The sequence below is a fragment of the Chlamydotis macqueenii genome, chromosome 14, assembly GCF_036417535.1.
Source record: "Chlamydotis macqueenii isolate bChlMac1 chromosome 14, bChlMac1.mat, whole genome shotgun sequence".
In the NCBI taxonomy this organism is placed as follows: Eukaryota; Metazoa; Chordata; class Aves; order Otidiformes; family Otididae; genus Chlamydotis; species Chlamydotis macqueenii.
Window position 1 is genome coordinate 1,410,733 of NC_141569.1, and position 16,127 is coordinate 1,426,859.

The window sequence follows — 16,127 nt, forward strand, 5'->3', positions numbered from 1 at the left end:
ATCCTCAAGCTATGCACGTACAGCTCTCCAAGGACAGATCTGAGTGAAGAGGAACCTTCTTTTGCAGATCTTATGAGGTCCAGTTGTTCCTGCAGCACTAACTGTAGCTTTGATTCCCCCCTTTCACCACCACCTGCAGATAACGCGGTCCACTTGTATGCATGAAGTGTGTAATTCAGCGCCTCGGGACACGAGACATCCTTAACATCAATCAGCCAAGCACCAGTCTCCTGAGTTTCTTGCAGTAAGGAATTGCTAAGACATTGTTTAAGGTCTGAGAGAAGAAACAATACAAAATTTTATACGAACTGATGCAAAGCCTACCAAAACCTCTCCATCAAAGGACTCCAGGCTTTGCATGGAAGCGTCTATCACCAGTTTCAGCCACAGCCTGATCCATCAGAAATAAAACTCAACTTTTCAAGGAGAATTCCTAGCCATTACACACTATTCTCAACATACCAATTACCACATTCAGGACCTTAACTATTCTTTCAGCAATTAGGAATTGATCTCAAAGCCTCCAAATACTGCCCAGGACACACCTAGAAGCAAGAAGCTCATCTCCTAGTAAGCTACTTCAAAAAAGCAAGTTTGGAGCAAGCGGAATGCATTCACTCACACAGAAACTGCCCTAGGTTGCACTTGTAACTCATCATCCACATCCCAAGTAACAAATTGTTGTGGTTTTGTTAGTGAGGGGGGGCCTAAGGTGGCAGCTTCTGTAGGAAACTGCTAGAAGTCGCTCCCCTTTGTTCAGTGGACTCGGCCGGGCCTAGGGCGGACCTGCTGCTGGCCAAGGCCGAGCCGATTGGTAGCAGAACATCCCGTGATAACGCCTCTGCCATAACATATTTAAGAAGGGGAAAACACAAAAAAAAAGAGAGGAGAGAAGACGTGAAGATGCTGAGTGGGGGCAGAGGCGCAGAGGGGGAGGTGCACGCCTTGCAGGCCTCACCCTCTGGCCTCTCACCAGGCAGCCGACTGGGCCCGACTCGGTCCGGCCCGGCTGCAAGAAGTGGAGAGGAGATGAGAAGTGAAGTGAATAAGATGTAAAAAGATCCCGAGAGACATCTGCCAATCTGTTGTGAGGAACGGCTGCAGACGCCAAGGTCAGTTCAGAGTGAGGGGGAGGAATAATGCGGCTCCTGGCCAAGATTCCCCTGCAGCCTGTGGTGACGACCATGGTGGAGCAGGTTGTCCCCCTGCAGCCCATGGAGGCCCACGGAGGAGCAGAGATCCACTTGGAGCCCGTGAAGGACCCCGCACCGGGGGAGGTGGATGCCTGAAGGAGGCTGTGGCCCGTGGAGGGCCCGCTGGGACAGCTGTTCTGAAGGGACTGCACCCCGTGGAAGAGATGACCCACACCGAAGCAGTTCCACAAAGGACTGTGGCCCGTGGGAGGGACCCCACGCTGGAGCAGGGGAGGAATGTGAGGAGTTCTTCCCCCGACCATGAAGCAGCAGCATGAAACAATGTGTGATGAACTGACCACAACCCCCATTCCCTCTTCCCCGCTGTGCTGCTCGGGGAGGCGGGGAGGGGGCAGGCAGAGGGGAAGGCAGTAGAGATAATGTTAAGCTTGGGAATAGGAAGGGGTGGAGGGAGGTTATCTTGTTCTCTGTCTCATTATCCTGCTCTTTGTAGTAATAAATGAATAGTTTTCCCCAAGTCGAGTCTGTTTTGCCCGTGACGGTAACTTTACGGATTTCTCCCTGTCCTTATCTCAAGCCTCGAGCCGTTTTTCCTTATATTTTCTCTCCCTGTTCTCTGGGAGGGTGGGGGGAGTGAGAGAGAGACTGCGTAGTCTGGTCCTGATCGGGGCTGAACTACGACACAAATACAATTTTGCTGACAAAAATAACTGCAGCCATTAACAACTACTGAGGAGTGTCCTACAGACAGAAATGTGTTGGTACCTGCTCCCTGCCATTCAACTGTTTACACACTAAGCTCAAAGAGTTTGTGACGGAAAATGGCAACAATTAAAACATTTTTGTCTCTCACCAGAGAACGTGTGAACAGCAGGTGTGTACTGCTGAGTGCGGCTCACGCAGCAGAGTGGCTGGGGGTAAGCAGAATTAGGCTATCCCCTCTGCTACTGAGGCCACACAATTCTAGTGACATGGTAACACGCTGTCCCTACATGAGCTGAGACCCCCGAACTGGGACTTCTGTAGTTTACACGGAGGGTAGGTTAGGGTTTACTTTGGCGTAACTATAAAATACCCACGACATGGACACATACCCAGGATGAACTCCTCTGATGCCAGTACAAGTAACTTTGCACTGACTGAAACGTTAGAGGGGATGTCTGAAAATCTACTCTTCCGACCAATCCCTCAATTTTAAAGCAGAGTCTACTCAGGAGCTCTTCACAGGACAATTCAGGTTGGAAGGGTCCTCTGGAGATCCTCCAACCCAACCTCTTGTTCAAAGCAGGTCAGCTCTGAGATCAGATCAGCTTGCTCAGGGCTTTCACCAGTCTGGTCTTGAAAACCTCCCAAGAGTGGAGGCTGAACAGCCTCTCTGGGGAATCTTGTTCAACTACCATGGAGTGTACTGGCATAAACCCAAGGCTATCTCAAAGTGCCTACTCAGATGTCCAGAGGTGTTCTGCTAGGACCACAGCCAGTTGCCTCCAAAATCCTTGCTGAAGCCAAATTTTCAAGTGCCTGCCTTACCACCAGCAGCCTCCATCATTAAGGAATCACCACGTCTCATCGTAAGAGAGGGATCATGTTCAGGGCTGATAGCGAAATGTCTTTCTGCCTATGCATGAAAACCACACTTCTTGCTTCTGTTTCAGAATACCTCCAGTAGGTCTCCCGTTTCGCTGCAGAACCGTTACGACACGTATCAACGCTGTTATAACAGCTGACAGCAGCCAGTAATTTCTGGAGCTAAGACTGCAAATGACCTTCAGATAGCGTTGCATTCCTACAACCGTCTAAAGTACCATGGGGACTGAAGCCCGATAAAATGGCTTCCAATTGTAACAGCAGACACAGAACACATACCCAAGATTTAAGTAATTTATGCACTGAGCTGAAGAAGCTGGCAGGCTATTTCATACGCTTACAAATCAAACGAGCAAACCCAGTGTTCAATACACTTACGCACACCCTCTTTTATTCATTCAGAACATGATTCTAAACTGAATGCAACTGAGGCTGCTGCATTTGCTTCCACGACTTTAGCGCTGAATCAAATTAACATGCAAAAGTAGAATAAATCTATTTTTACCAGCCAAAATGCTGCGGGTGAAGTAATCTCCGCTTACAAGAGCGGAGTACTCTCTTCACCTCCTGAATATGAAAGTGCAAAAAACATAAGCGCATGCTGATTTCTTGGAGAGAGAACTGGAAATAATTTCATTTCAGTGATGTATTAGAAACACGGTGAATTAAGTGCACAGCATTCATCCCCAGGACCATACTCAATGCCATCCTTACATGGTTTGCAGGATTTACTGTGGTTAATCACTGCTGACTGACAGGTCAGAGCTGTGCGTATATTCTCACCTTGAGTTCCCCTCTGATCAGGGGCCACCCACAGATGTTGAGAGCTGCTCCTGGTTTCTATCATTTTGGGATACAGAGGAGTTGTTACCGCCTTATCTTCCTGTTAACATTGCAGCGGCAGTAGTTACAGCGGCATGATTTAGGCTTATGCCGGGAGGGTGGGAAATGCTGAACATGGAAAAAGGCAGGTTATCTTCCCTTGGCTCTGCACCACGCCGAGAAAAAGCTCCCTGAACATTCCTGTCCGAGATTCGGCATCCAGCGCTGGCAGAACAACTGGTAAACTGGGACCTATATTTCTTACAGACATGAATATACACAGAACAATCATCCTGCCTTCATGCTGTGAACCTGCACACATCCTAGTAAAAGAAGGTTGGAATAATAATAACAGCATGTTTTTGCCCTATTTTCTGTCAATCCTTCCTATTGCTGAGCTGGCTGCCAAATAAATGGCTGCCAAACAAATTGACCTTGTCAATTTTAACACATCAGTTATCATAATTACATTATTGAACACAGCAATGTGCCTGGACTGACACCAGCAGGAAGATGCTCTCTGACAACACAGTCTCTTCCCATATGGAGACAGGCACGTCAGTCCATAGCACCTCTGCACCCATTTAAAGTCTGTGTTACACACTGTTGTCATAATAAAAATATTCTGAAAACTGGGAAGGACTCAGAGGGAGTTACACATTATAAAATAAAGAAAAAGTTTTATTTACTATAGCAAATACAAGGTAGCTCCCAAATTCAAACAACATCCTTACAGCAGCTGAGTCCAAAACTGCCTGCTGAGATCAATGCACAGCACTTGTTCAAGGCACCCAAAACCAGCTTGTGTTTGTATAACGCTCATCCTCCGAAAGGATCCAAGAGCACCTCAGCAAGTGTCTGAACCAAAGCACGGCCGGCTTTTGGACAGAACGGTTACCATTCAGTGTCAGACACCAGTCCTTTATGCTAGGTTAATGTAGTCAATGTCCGTGCTTCAAGAGGCTACGTCCTTTCTGCAAATCTTACACAGCCACCGTTGCACCTCAGCGTTATTTTAGGAATCGATCATTAATGCAGAAAAATGTTTTGCTCGAGTCTGGCTGACATGTCATTTCCCATCTTCCTTGAAAACCTGGCTGTATTAGCACCAATTCTAGGTCCAAGTATGGTCACAAGACAGGGATAACTTCAGTTTTGCTTATTTTTCTGTACTTGTCTTAAAATTTACACAGTCTCTATGAGTTTTTGCTCCCTGGATTACATTTTACTGCACTCCAAGACCAAGTCTCACAGATGCATCTGCAAGGAAGCTGGCACCCAGGCTGCAAAACGCCTGCGCAGCACCGCGGAGCGCAGTTCATGCTCACAGGAGGTTTCCACTAACTTGTTTGGACAAACCGAGCACATGTCAGTGGGAATTCTGACCCTGCGCGTTACATTAATCTTCATAACTACTTGGCCAGATGTGTACACGTTTCTAGGATGGGGATGGATTTTTTCAAGTTCACTTTTGCAGCCCATTGCTATTTGGAACAAGAAACAGAGGCTTCTGGCATCCCCAGCTACTTCTGCTCCTTGGCTCTGGAGGACAGAGATGGCTCATCCGCAGCAATGCCTGTCTCCGAGAAGCGGGACGAGGAGGGCACCCCAGCCCGTGGCAGGAGTGCACAATAAACCGTTCACAGGGCTCAGAACAACTCCTGCTCCCCCCAAACCTACACAGACTTTCTCCTACAAGAACCGCTGGTGCCAGAATCAAACATTTCTTTTGCCCCATTTGCTCTGCTTCCCAGATCTTCTTCCTCCTGCCATCCCCATCAAATGGGGGGCAAAACTCTGCCAGCCACAGGGGTCTGCAGCAGCAGTGGATTCCCCCGGCTTCACAGTCACGGTGAAGCACGCACCATTCCTGACAGCGCCGAGCGCGGCCACATTCTCAGAGGTTTCACTCTGGTGTTTCTTTTGATGATCCAGGCGTGAGAATGACAGACGGATGGAGGAAGGGAGAACAACTTCCCATACCATGAAGCCAGGTGAGGGCATGTTCAGCTCCCCTCTGTAGCAGTCTTGAGTTAGTGACAAAGATGTCTATGCCTCACCTTCGCAGCGCTCCGATGGATGAAGGGAAAGGGCTGTTAACGATGCTGTCAGTCCAGTACCAGTCTAATTTAAACAGTTTACCCCTGCCACGCAATCCAGGACTTCTAGCAGATACGATGCCACGGACAGGCAACAGCCAAGTCTATATAGCCAAATAAAGATACGGCACTAGGTACTGACATAGATGGGTACGAATAACCATCACAGTACACAGTCCTCATGTGAGGACCACAGTGAATCCATCAGTGACAGCCCTGGCAAAACCATGGATGTTTAATGTTCACAAGCAAACCCACCTTCCAAACCCACCTGTTAACACATGCAGAAGCTGGTGTCACTGCACTGTCACTGCTGCTGCTCCTCACCTCCCCGGACCGATGACCCTATGGAAACTGCAGGAAACCAGATCATCTTTATCACCTGCCACACACCCACACCACAAATTCTATGACTGAACTACAGATGTTTCCATCTATTAAACCACCTCCTAAACTGTGTGTGATTTGGTGTGAATAATTGCTGTTCAAAAATAAGCACAGTGTGCTTCTGCTTTTGTCTGCCACTGCCTGGTGCAGTTTTGTGGATGAGTTGAACTGCAGGCTCTTGTGCATTCCACACCTTCCATGATCAATTAAACAAAGCGCAAAGACAGCGGGGACAGCTTTCACTTCAGAACAGTATGTTGAGCTCCTTTTGTTTCTGGTTTGTTTGGTTTTTTTTTTTGTTTGGGTTTTTTTTTGTTGTTGTTTTGGGGTGGTTTTTTTGTTTGTTTGTTTGTGTGGGTTTTTTGTGTGTGTGTGTGTGTGTGTGTGTGTGTGTTGTTTTGTTGTTTTTTTTTTTGTCCCCCAATCTCAAAGTCCCCCTACCAGCAAGTTCTCATGACAAACTGAAGGTACTGACACCACCCAATGTGCTGGATTACCTGGAACTGATCGCCTTGCACTTCAACACATGTCCTTCAAAGGGCTGGCACATCCTCAGTTTGCTATTTCAGAGATAATGTTATTTGTTAGCACACTCATCAGTTTACCGAACAGAAAATGCAATGCTCTTTCTTGTCTCCAGAAGTGGTTGAGTGGTTTCTAGGCAGATTTTTTACAGCTTTTTTTTTTGCCAGCTGTTTTGAACAATGTTGTTTCTAAGATGACAGCCTTTGTAAGAGATTTAAAGTTTGCACTTCAGTGCGCATCAATCATGCCTCTCAAATGCTCAGCATTTATTAGATGAGCTTCAGCCCTTTTTGCTTCTACCACAAATACACCTTCTTCTCTTCTTGTGACTCATGAGATCACCAATTTGCAATTTTTGATCGACTAAAGGGCTATTTTCCAGAAACTGGGCTCAGAATGGGAGTAAGTCACTAGATCATCCAGTGTCTCTAATGATGCAGGACTGCTTCTTATAGATTTCTCAGATCACAGCTTCACAAGGTTTTAAGCTTCCAACAAGGCTGTGTTACCTGAACCAGCTGCTTCTCCGTCCGCTCTGGTCCAAAGGTCCCCAAACACTCTTCTGTCCCATAACAGCCTCTGGCCCAAAGAGAGATGGTGTGGAGCCTCCAGATGCAACACAGAAAGAACTGAGAGGACAAAGAGCTTCGAAATACCATGCTGATACATGGAGAAGGTGATACTCTGAAATATAGTGTCCTTCATTACACTGTTTTTTTAATATACAAATAAGATATGAATTCTAATTACTAGATTGTTTGAAATTATTGGTACATGTTAGAGCTGCTGCTTTGTTTCTCATTCCTGGTGCACAGTGATCATTTGTTTTCAAAAAATATTTGCCATGAGAACATCTGGTGCATGAAATGAAATAGTCCAGTCCAAGATCTGCATGTAAGACCGTTGTATTTCAACGGCTGCATTACAACAGGCAACTATTGCGAGAGCTGGAGAGATCCATCATTTTAGCTTCTACCTTCCCTGCTCTGATGTGGCCTGCTCCCATTCCACGGGCAACTCGTACACACTGATAAAGCTGATGGACTCACTGATTCATTCACAAGCCAAGAGAAGGCTTGGCTCTGGGAGGAAACAATTTCAAGGATGGAGTTGGTATCCCCCGCCCCTTTAACAGATGAGCAATTCACAGGATGATGCATCTCTTGGAGAAATGTCCCCATGTGATGATGTGAGCACCACAAGTGCTCTCACAGCAACTGAGTGCTACCTGGAGGTCTGGCTGCATGCCATGGGCATTTCAGGGCAAACACTGAGCATCCTTCTGTAGGATTTATTTTCCACCAGCTAAACGCGACAAAACTGCTCAGCCTAGGTTCCGACCAGTGAATCCATCAACGACAGCTCCGGCTGATCTTCCCTCTGCCAGAGCTGGTGAGATGCGTGAGGAGATAACCAGAAAAACGTAGATAAGGGTGTACTTAAGATGCCTCAGTGAAAGAAATGGAAATTACCTGGCCTGACAGAATCAATACAGACTCATTAACTGCAGTGAAGATTGATGGACTATGAGACGATTCGGATATATAGCCATTAATCTTTCCTGGGACCCTGCGTAAGTAACAAACACTAACTTCCCTTCGTTAGCAAATCCACACTGTGCAAACCGAGGTGAGCTACAGATGCAGGCTCAGCCCGATTTCTCAGCTTCTCGGCTTTTGTTTGCTGCAGTAGGAATGCATAACTGAAACATCCAAGAGAAGACCAGTGTCCAGATTTTCTCCAGACACCAAGCTGCAAACCACTTGCTCTTTAACTCCTTGTTCTCCTGTCAAAAACCAGGTTAACTCCACTCCACACGCTCCAGACGGCACATCTGGTTTCATTACTGTACTGACCACTGCGTCATCACGGGACCCAGGATTCAGTGGCAACTTTTTCCTTCTAGTTTTTTAATCACTGCAGTCCTAACCCTTTGTTCTTGACAAAAGGGCTGTGAACTCCTTACAAAAGCACAAACCAGCAAAGAACTGTGACCAGGTGATACTTTATATAGGGCATAATGGGGCCCAGAAGACAGACTGCAAGGTGCAAGCCTAGATTCTGCAGCATGCTTTAAATATTTCTCTTCCTATGCTGCACTAGGCTGAGGAATCTTCCCCCCCACTCCCCCATCTAGTATCAATGGAAGATGCACATTGTGACTAGAAGACACACATTGACATGCAAAGACAAGACCAGAGCACGTGTGCTCACGCAGCATCTTGCTCCCCACTCTCCCCGACCTCGCTCCCACAGCACTCACAGGAATGTGGACTCACGTCTTGGTGCCAACCCACCCAAGGGAAGGAGGGCTTCTCTGCGTACCATTGAGGCATTCAGCTCTGCAATACCCATCATTTATACTCCCACCGTACTTGCAATCGCCTACAGCGTACGATAAAACACTAAAAGGGCTGGATCGCCACTCCCAGATACACTCAGAGAAAGGAGAACACACAGTAATAATTGCAAATTCTGCTTCTGTAATCCAACAAGGGAAAGCTACATGCTGCACACCCTTACCAATAAACAGAGAGGACCTGAGTATTATTTTTGCCAAGACCGTATCTCTGCATACATTCGAAGGTTGAAATGGATCTTGTAAGTACTTAACACTGCATGATATCATCCGTAACACTATACGAGAAGCTTAAGGGCAGATTCGTATAGAAAATAATCAATCATCTGCTGAAATGGCCAGCAGCCAAAGTGACGTTACTCAAATACCATCTCTGCTGCGGCCGCTGCAGCTGAACCGGGCATTCCCCAGAGATGCGCTTGCGTTCAAGAAGAGATGCTGCTGCAGTGATACCCTAATCACGGGCAGGCCCCCAGCCAGCGCCTGGCACCCGGCCCGGGGAGAGCAGCTCCCTGCGGGGCCAGTGGAGAGCAGCTGGAGGTTTGCCACGCTGCTCCAAGTGGGAGGGATAAATAGCACTGAACTGGAATTACTCTCTTGAAGAGCTCACCGGGGGCATGAGGTAGAAGCTGAACTATGCATAAACTGGAAACCTCGGGGTTCAGTTCCACCGATTCTTTTGTTTTGTCCCTCCAGGTACGTGGAGAAGTTAACTGTACCCACCCTGCCAATGGGTGTGCCTCCAGCAACTTCTGCCAAGACGACTGGAGGAAGATGCCCTGCAATTTTATGCAGAGAAAAGGTCTGGGTGCCTACAACATGACAATGCCTCTTAGGGGATCCCTTACACTATAAACATTTACTTTCAGGCACCTCAGAATTAACATTTTGGTTTGAGTTACATTAAATGTGCCACAGCAAATAAAACTTCTAATGCCTATGATTTGACAACAGATGGATACAGTCACTTGGCTAGCACAAAACCCCTCTTTTCCAAAACTAGTCATTCACACAAGCCTGCCATTTATATGGCAGCAGCAGCACTCCTCCATTATTGCATTATTTGGTTTAATTACCTCTTTACCTCTTCTTACTCATTCTTTACATCCCATTCTGCTGGTTTCCCGAAGACGCTAGTCCTACCAACGTATTTGTTCTCCAACCTGGTATTTGTATCTAGAGAAACTTCTGCACACAGTACAACCCTCCCCACTCAGCAACGTTAATCCCATAGATCCTCTAGCATCTTTTAGGGATTTTTCCACTTCTTCTATGGCCTAAGCTGCCTTCCCTGTACAGTTATAAACGTTCACTGCCAGAACACCACTTAACCAAAAGCCCCTAGTCATCTGCAGGGCCCTGTGCTTTCCAGATTTCCCAGGGACTGACTTGGCTACGCCAAGGTCAGATGTGTTCCCCAAGGTTTTACTCCACAAAGTTCTTCATGCGCTGAAGTCAGGCTTCAGTGCACAGACATTTACATGTGAATTGATTCGCCTGAAGCCAGACCTCGGTGCAGAAACCTCACCTGCTGAAGCCTGGCTGAGTTGGGTTGCCTTAGGGAAGCTGCCAGGCTGAACGTTATTACAAGAACTGGCCGTCAGCTTTGCAATCTCCAGCTGAGGTCAAAAGACACTTAGAACACTAATTGCAAGTTGACCTAGCTAAAAATGATCCAGCTAAGCATTTCTAACTTGGTCAGCAGCTGCAACAACAAAAACACTCTGGTTCCACTGAAAACTGTCTCGGTTATTAAAAACTCAAAATGCCTCTAAACAACCTTTGATGCTCAAACCACTTCCAGTAAAGATTTTCCCATAAGAGAAAATCCAATTCTAATTTGTATTTTACTAGAAAACAAAAAATCTAAAAGTTTGGGATTACTCTTTTAAGGTTCTTTAGAAATTGAAGAGAGCTGTGTGAGGAAGCCGTGTGTTGGTTGCAAAGATCTCAGCTCATCCCCTCTGAAAGTGATGGACAGCGCCGCCATCTCACCAGCTGTCCAGTTCAACACTTGGAGTAGGGATCGGTTCCTTCCCACCTCAGAGCTTTGAACCCAGCTGGGATCCCTAGATGCTGCAGCAGCATTAAGTAGAAAGTTAGTAAAGGACCATTTTCAGTAGTAAACAGACCACCAAATTATAGTACCTACTGTTTTTCTCACCAAAAAAGGGTCATTAAAAGCGCACCATGAAGAACACTATGCTAGAAGTGCAACAGAGAATGTCTTTAAGACCACAGCTCTCCATTTATTTTCTACGTCGTGCTTCTCTGCTTAGAGTACAGGCAGCATCCAGATACAGGTCTAGTAATAACCTACCCCACCAAGCAGGTGGCCACCTCTCACCAGTCTCCTCTTGGGATCCCGAAATGTCCCCTTTGCACCTCCCTGGGCGCCGTACAAGCCGACGGATCCATACCAAGACAGTCGGCACAGGACATTCCAGGCATGGGTGAGCTCGGAGAGGGTGGCTACTAGGCAGAGGGACCTTGCTCTTCAGATAAACTTCTGAATGGAAAATGGCTGTGGGAGCTCGTGCAGAGGAGATCCATGTGTACACATATTTCAATAAAGAATGTAGGCAAAAACAGTTTTGAAGAATCACTACATTATGAGTGTGAAGCAAAGAAATGCTATGCTGGCCCAGAGAATTGATAACTCGCTAAGGAACCATGGGATTTCCCTTGCCACAGGCTGCTCTGAGTGCTGGATGGATGCAAATCAGCAGTCTGACTCCTAGAAGGGCTAGGTATGCACAATCCCATTACTGAGGACGTAAAAATTCATCAACTATGAAATCTGCAAGCTGTAGCTATGCCAGCACCTTGGAAAAGAGGTCTCAGGAATTTGAGCAGAAGGACACAAATGGATCAGGATCAGCAAAATCACCACTGTATGATTATTTTCAGATAAGCCCATGTGCATCCATCACATGCACTGCTGCTTTTTGTAACAGGATGGAAAAATTCACAATTTAAAAAACCTACTGCTAAAATTTCTCGTGCACAAGTAGTGTCTGAACTGCAAAGAGTTTTTGTTTTCTTTTTGTTGCAACAATGGGTCATCCTCTGCCTTTCCGTCCCCGAGACCTATGGGCTGCACTGCTCTTCTCACTTCACACCAGCAGTTTCCAAGGGCTCTTCCACCTTTTCCCAAAAATACCCCTCACTTAACACAAGATGGCACCGCTGACCACCTAAGGGGCCGAATGCGAGGCCAGGTACACTGGACAGGTTTGAAACCTGTTTATTCCACTGGTTTTGTGACTCCTGAACAACCTCCTCTTGGTGCTTCTCCTCCACATTCCTCACTTGGCTTTGCTACAGCCACAGCCTGTTTTCCTCTTCGTCTTCCAACTTGGTCACAAGCTAAAATCTTCTCCAAAGCTAATTAAGTCTGGCAGTACCTTGTTAATACGAGTGAAAGGAGTCATGACAGACTAATAAATATTACTCAGCATGTTAATGCATCTCTACTGATTCGCAAGTACAAGCAGCTCACGTGTTTTGCCTCAGTAAGAGGCAGATACCGCTCCATGAACCTAAGGACTCAAATCCAAATCTCTGTTAAGACCACGAGCGAGCTGCCAGCTTGGGTTCAACGTTCAAGCGCCCACCGAGCCGACGGCAGCCAGTCCTTTCCGATCCATCATGCAAAACTCCTCTGACGGGACCGTGCCTCAGTCTCTACCAATCTGGACCTGATTACTAAAGGAGAAAAAAAAAAAGGTTGACTTGATATTGGTGTTTCTCTTGAGTCCCGAAATAACAGAAAGACTGGGGGAAGGGTGAATTCCTTCCCTATACAACAGAGAATTACATCCTTTCTCTGGAATGTTTAAGCTAATTTGTAGAATTTAACAGACATTAATGTACTTGCTGCAGAGACCTCCACACCAGTCTACAGCTTGAGATAAATTACTTGTGAATCTTGTTCTACTTCCATAGCTCTCTCTTGAAACAAAGCAAGTTCTATAGCACTTTATACTTTTTTTAAAGTAGACTCCCCAAATCATTGCCCTTCAATGAGGTTCATGGCATTCCTTCAGCTGTTTTATACCTAGACAGGACTGAAATCCATAGTCCTTACTCAACGATATGTTCTCATGGTTTCTCATCTTTGAGGATACACAGACAGAACTTGCTCTGTACATATTCGCCAGGCTCACATTTTCCGTTACCTTCCCCTCCCCCTAAGGCTTTAAAGTCCTCCTGCACAGGCCAGATTTCTGTGGTTCTCACTAAATATCCCCCAATTCCAACTAAGCAACCAATTGGCTTTAACAGGTATAAATCTCACCATCAACTGCAGGACAACTCCTTGGATTTCGGGGGAGGTATTTCAGATATCATCCAGCTTTGCTATTGCTTCATCGCTACTGAAAAAAAAAAAAAACATTTGGCAAGCATCATCCATGGCCATAACAGGGATACAGGTGGGGTCTAAACCCCACAGGGTGGGCTGCATAGGAAGGTTCCTTCTATCATATAAAGAGTTGTACCACACAAACCCAATAGTCCACTTTGCAATTAATCTTTTCCTGATGGTATCAATATTCCCTACCTTATAGGACAGAGTAAGTCAGTTCTGAGGTGGCACTAAGGCCACACAGCACAGCCTCGTACATGCAGGTATCTCGCAAGGTCTCAGCAGAGAGCCCTTCTACCTTGCCCTCCCTCCCTACTCATGCCTTCAGGGTTACGCCCTGGGTTCTTCAGGGGAAATCCCAACTCTACGAAAGCCAATGGAGGGGCATTACAGCTTTAAGGCCAGAGCTGAACACGGATGAAGACAGACGCTGTACAGCAGAGCTACAAACACGCCTGTCTTGCTCTAGCCAGGCTCCGACAAGAAGAAACCAAAATACTGCCTTTGCTTTCCAGCCTCGCCTCCTCTTCCCATTTCTGTGAGATGCTGCAGCTCCCTGGGGATTCTACAGCTCTTCTGCCGCTGTGAAGACACAGAAATATGAGGGGTGTGATTACAACCTACCACACCTCAGCACACAGGACAGAGCATTAGTCAGCATGCTTGGTTTTAATGCTTGATCTTTGCTCTCTTAATAGAAATAATCATCTTGTTACAAAAACGTTTTCATTTTCTCCAATAAAATTCCCCTCACTGAATATTTCTGCACTATTCTTAGCACTTCCAACTTCTCTATGTATAATCCCTTTCTTTCTTGCCTCCTTCCCATTTCTTTTGCTGAGCTTTATCTTTTTACTAACGGATTAATTGGTTTACCAGATGATGTATCTCTTTTTCTACACTAGTTTTGCATTTCCATGTATTTACACACTTTACCTCCCTCACTCTGCAACTTCAGTCCTGATATTTTTATATTTTTAGATTCAGGCTCAGAGAAGTCTATTTTCTGTACTGGGGCTAAAACTAGTGATTGTAGTTCCTCTTCCTTGGTACAAACACTATCATAAAATCACAGAATCATTAAGGTTGGAAAAGACCTCCAACACCACCATGCCTCCTAAACTATGTCCTGAAGTGCCAAACCTACATGTTCTTTGAACACCTCGAGGGATGGTGACAACACCACTTCCCTTGGCAGCATCAGAACTAATCATTATGTGTCTTAAAAACGAAATCTCTCTTGCTATCAGTAGCATATGAATATAAACTCATAAAACTCATTAAAATTCTAATTCTGATTAAAAAGCAGTGGTTTATAAAACGCAAAGCTTATCCAGTGGAAACCTACAGTTCCCATTTCCAGTATTTCTCATATACTGGTACGAAAGAATGTAAAGCATTCACAGGTCCAGAAGGCCAATGTACCGTCTGGGACCTGTGAATGACGAGTATACAACATCAGAGAACATGTAGTTATAGCCCTAAAAAAAGACAAATGACTTCCATCAGCAGCAAATTTGATCCATACTTTGCAAATAAATTGGAACAGTCAAAAAATAATCATTGTTACAATCACTGCTTCCACCACCAAACTGCTGGAGGAACTTCCTCCCTGGTACAGTCGATGCTCCATCAGTTGATGAGCAGGTCTGTCCACCTTTCTGAAAGGCATGCTCACAACCTTCTAAAGTACACTTTGAACAGTGCAAAATTTAGCAATCTAGGTTCTCCAGTTGTCATCTTACGCATGAAGTTTGAGGAAGTGATATGCAACCTGCCCATACGTCCCAAGAGAACACACATGTGGCTCTGCGATAGGACCTGTTTGTATGAAACTCAACATTCAGTAAGCATGTAAGCTGCCTGATCTAGAACTTGACCAAGACCCTGAGTGAACTAGTAAAAGTGGTCATTTTCTAAACTATTGTTGCAGCATTCTGCGGCCACACCTGAGATTAAATCTGGCTTGTGAACTTCAGTGCAATCTTATTTCTCTGAGAATAAACTGAGAATTAATTTAAGTAAAAAGTTTTACATGATTGGAAGGGAAGGCTTGTGTGAGAACATACTCAGAGTATACAGATTCATGGGTAAAACACCAGCAAAGAACCTTTGAAGAAGTGCATTTGGCTTCAAAATCAGGCTTAATCTCTTTTTCAATTAGCATTTTCAAGATGCTTTCAACCAGGACAGGAACCCCAAAGCAAGCCAAAAGCTTTTTCCTATTAAAAAAACCTCAGGTGTAACCCTAAATCGCAAGTTTATCCAGAATCCAACCTCTTTGATGCCATTTGGCTAAACTGTTCTACTTGCAGCAGTAACTCCAGGTTCACAGGCTCCATCGGAATGACCTGTTCCTTGGCAGGGAAGCTGTTATGCTTCCATCACAATACATAAGCTCCACTTCAAGAGGGTGAGCAGGCAACAGGCCAAAGGCACAATACCTCTGTTTCACAGCCATTTCTGAGCCAAGATACTATTTTTTACTTTTTAAAAGCATGAGTGGTCAAAAAGCACTGCTTGGAAATTGAAACCATCCTCCATGCACCTCTGCTTCTCTCAAATGAAGCTTGAAAAGCATTGTGGATTACATGACTCACGCAGTGCAGGGACCGCGTTTTCCCAATCAATAACACTCTCAGTTTATATTTCTCATTTGCACCTCAGCTTTTTTCCTGCCTTTATCGCTGAAGTGAAGAGACGAGCCTGCGGATCCCTGCAAAGAGTCATAATCTGTGTCGGCAAGGAGCTCACCGGACGGTACGTCTTCATCGCTCTGGGACATCTGGTCGGTATCCGTCTTCCCTCCTGAAGGGTCCTGTGCG